General features: G+C 39.3%; 1 pseudogene; it reads right to left on the minus strand.

Annotated features, from left to right (window-relative positions):
- Positions 1-1,553: 1,553 nt before the first annotated feature.
- On the minus strand, positions 1,554-2,368 carry LOC102862703 (annotated as a pseudogene).
- Positions 2,369-4,304: the final 1,936 nt, after the last annotated feature.

The raw sequence follows: 4,304 nt of genomic DNA on the forward strand, positions 1-4,304 counted from the left end.
TATGTGGTTTGAATCCACCAGATGCTCTGCTGGAGAAGGAGGGACAATCTTCTCCTGTACCAGTCAGATCTGATTTGATGGCACACACACACACACACACACACACACACACACACAAATAAATATCTCTTTATATTCCATCAATTTCCAGGATCTTCTTTTTGCTAATTCCTTCAGAGTGGCTTGAATTTCTTCTCTTACTATCATTAGTTATTGATCATATACTACTTCCTGAAATGGTTCTGTGTCAGCCAATTCTTTTTGGTACAGTGACTCTGCGTGTTCCTTCCATTTTTAAAAAATATATCCTGGATCATTCACTATTATGACCAACTCAAGGCTTTAATTTGTTCATCAGTTCTTTCAGCTTGAGAAATGCCAAGCGAATTCTTCCCTTTTAATTTTCTGACTCCAGTTCATTGTACATTTTGTTACAATACTTTGTTTTCAGGAGTTCCCTTTGAAATTGTTTGTTCAACTCTTTAACTTCATTTCTTCCCTATGTATGTAAGTGTTTATATGTATATATGAGAGTGCTCTATATTTCATTGCCTTTATAAAAAATATTTAAGTAAAAGTTTACAAATCATATTGGGTTTTTAAGAAATTCTTCAAAGACATTTTGTTTGTAACATTAATTACAATGGATTAATATAATTATAATATCTAATCAAACTGCTATTGTATGTTGCCTTCCCCTTCACCTAATTTACCTATTTATTTAATTTTGCTTCTCAACCCTGTTAACTCTCCAAGGTTAATTCATTTTCTGTATACATCTTTCCTTAGCTTTTTATATTAGTGGTATTATACCATAATGGTCCTTTATAATGCTGTCACTCAGCATAATTTGTTCTGATTCATTCATGTTGTGCAGTATTTCACTAATTGTTCATCATTTTTTGTTGTTGGTATAAAAATTTATTACACATACAGAGTTTTACTAATGAATACAGACAGGCTGGGGCACAACGAGCTGCTAGCGGACAGCTAGCTCTTTGGAAAGTGTACAGGTTTGGGTGCCTTGGAGCCTCATGCCATGTTGATTAGTCAGGCAGATTAGGAGGGCATATGCCAAACACCATATGACAGCAGGTCAACAGTGACTCCTCTGCCTGCCTGCACTGCCTTCCCTGTCTGAGCTGGAGCTGCAAAGGATGCCACACTCAGAAGTGAGCAGCTGAAGGAAAAGCGATTCCTAAGTGTTCCGGGCTGGTCTCAGAAGTCACTGCAACACCATTTTAAGTAACGTGTTTAATTAAATGATGTCCATAAACTACACACAAAGTTTCTAACCATCACCATTCCAGTGAAGTACAAAAAATTAAGTTACAGGCTGTGGGAAGAGAAGATGCACCAAGGTGGCAACGTCCTATCCTGGTTGCTCATAGGGTGGGGAGTGGGGAAGGTCTTTTGTTTTTTAAAACCAAGTCCCTCATTTCAATGTACAAAAGAATGACTCTGATTTGATATTAAACTGTATTGAAACAAAATGGACTAAAAAGCAAATACTACTCTATGTTGGGGTAGAGGTGGGAGAAAGAATGAGTCCTTCAAAGCAGGAGGGGAGGGTGGCAGTTGGAGGAAGGTTCTGTGACTGTGACCTCAAGGGATGGCTCACGCTGCTACATTTTTACTTTTGGTGGTCTCAGGAAAGTTCAAGTTTTCTTCTCTTTCTTGCCTTTTGTGTTTGCTTGGAAATTTCACCAGCTATTCACATGACCATCTCAACTTTCCCCAAAGTTTTTCTGCCACTCCCTCTCTCATTTGGCTTTTTCTTAGGCTTCAATCTCTTCTTCCCTTTGTCGCTTCTTTTCACGCATCTCTTTGGCTTCTTCTTTTCTTTGAATTTCCAGTTCAGCAAAGAGCTTCATAGTCTGTTTGTATATTGCCTGTTTCAACAGTTCAGGATCATCTTCTTCCACGTTTGTAGGTTTCCCTTCCTTCTTTAATTGCTTTTTTCGCTCTTTTACAGTGTGTTCCATGTATTCTTTTCCTGCCTGAATTACATCCAGGGCCCCCTTCTTTTGTTCCTGATCAAGTAGCAACTTGGAAGCTTTGTCCACAGCTTCAAAGGCCTTTTGTGCTCGGTCAGCATCATCTTGATTTTTGTCAGGATGCACCAAGATAACTGCCGGAATCTCTTTTTTATTTCCTCATCTGTCACTTAAGGATCTATCTGAAGAACCTCAAAGAGGTTCAAGTTGAAGTAGCAGGAACCAGGATGGGTCAATCTCTCAATCTGATTTTTAGATGTTAAAACCGAATCTCTCTTTTCTATTTGCTTCACCTCACTGTAGAAGGCCATAAACGCATCCTCTGTGCCGCCTCCGCCGCCCGAAGCCCCACTCTCCCCAGAAACTGCCATTTCTCCAACCCCTCTTCATCATTTTGTAATGATCCATAATGCTTCATTGTGCCACTGTTGCACCTTTTTTTAGCCATTCATCCATTGACGGGCCTTTGGGTTGTTTCCACTTTCTTTCTACTATAATGCTACAATAGCATGGTTGTGTGTATGCCAGATTGTGTTGCAGCTCTTATTTCTTTGGGATTTGCCTAGTGCTATTGTTGTTATCATGTACCATGGAGATGAACCAATTCATAACTGACCCTCCAGGTGGGTTTTCTGAGGCAGTAAATCTCTAAGGAGATGGGGAGAATGCTCACTGCTCTGGTGGTGAATGCTGGTGGATTTGAACTGTGTGACATTAGGTTGGAAGCACAATTCCTTACCACTAAGCCACCAGAATTCCCTTTATCTTAGTTGTGGGATTCCATGAGTTAAGAGAAGCCTCTAGTTTGATGCCTGACTCATGGATGTCAGCACTTTGATGATCTTTACGGATGATCCTCTGTCATGTATATGAAAAAGATTTATTGATATCTCAATGGCTTTTCTCCTCTAGAGAACCCAGCCTATGACATTAAATGAATTAATAAACTTGCATATATCAACTCTTGGGCATGGACGAGCTTGCATAGGATAAGGCAAGATTCAGATCTATAGTTCACTGGGTCAATCTGACTGAAGATCAAAGCTGCAGATGAATATACACAGTATGATATTCATTCTATAACTTTTTAAAGCATATACAAAGTTACAGCATAGCTCAATATTACAAATATGAAAGCATGCTTGGAAATGATATAGACCTTCTTTAGGACAGTGATTACCTTTGGGGGGAAAACGTTTAGGTCAGGGTGAAACTTTATTGCTAACATTTTACTTCCAAAATAAGAAAAGAAAGACCAAGTAAATTTAGGAAAATATTAATATTGCTAAAAATGGGCAACACCTTTGTTCTACCTAGACTCCCTTGGATGCCTTGTTTTTATTTTCTTCCATCAAATAAACAAACCTGTTGTTCTAAAGTGAATTCCAACTCCCCATAAGTGGACCCATAAAATAGAACAGAACTGCCAAGGTTGTGCTAGTTAAACAAGCAGACTGCCACATCTTCCTCCTGTGAGTGGCGAGTGAGTTTGGCACATTGATCTTTTATTGAACAACTAAGTGTTCAATCATTGTGCCACTAGTTGTTGCTGTTGTTGTGTGCTGTCCACTTGGAACTGATCCTCCAGTGGGTTTTCAGGGGCAGTGAATTGTGTGGGAAGAGATTGCCCTTTCTTCTCCTGTGGAGCAACTGGTGGATTTGAACATCATGCTTTGGGGATTGTGGTGCAGCTTCTTGCCACTAGGCCACCAGAGCTCCCTAATATTCCCACTTGAATATCTAATAAGCATCTACAATTTCATCAGCTGCTAAAACAACCCTTACCCTAATCCCTCAACTGTCTATCTTCCCTCACATCTCCCTTCTGGGCTTTACAAAATCCTGTTGATTTTACTTTCAGAATATACTTTTAAGACCTCATTCAGGTCTTGCTGCTACCAACCTTGTCCAAGATGCCCTTCTCACCTGGATTTGGCAAGTGCTTCATAAATTATCTGATTCTGTCCTCGGGCTCTGCTTTTAACATTTGAATAATATGTCACTAATCAAAATGCTTCTTTTAACTCTTTGACCTCATTTATTACTGCTGTCCTCTCTCCCTCCTCTCCAATCATTCCTTGAATGTGAACTTACCACTTAGGCGTATGACCCAGGGTTTTATGGTTTGCTTCTATCTCTGACATGATAATATTCCCACCCTCAGTGACACAAGCTTGTCACTTAGTGATTCACAATCCTGGCTCAAGTACCTTCCAAAACCACTTTATTTTTGTGGGTTTTTAAAAATTGGTTTGCATACAATAATTCATTTACATTGTTTTCATTTATGTACATTGAGTTTTAAAC

Source organism: Elephantulus edwardii, unplaced genomic scaffold, assembly GCF_000299155.1.
Source record: "Elephantulus edwardii isolate Elephantulus edwardi_28Jun2011 unplaced genomic scaffold, EleEdw1.0 scaffold00099, whole genome shotgun sequence".
Taxonomy (NCBI): domain Eukaryota; kingdom Metazoa; phylum Chordata; class Mammalia; order Macroscelidea; family Macroscelididae; genus Elephantulus; species Elephantulus edwardii.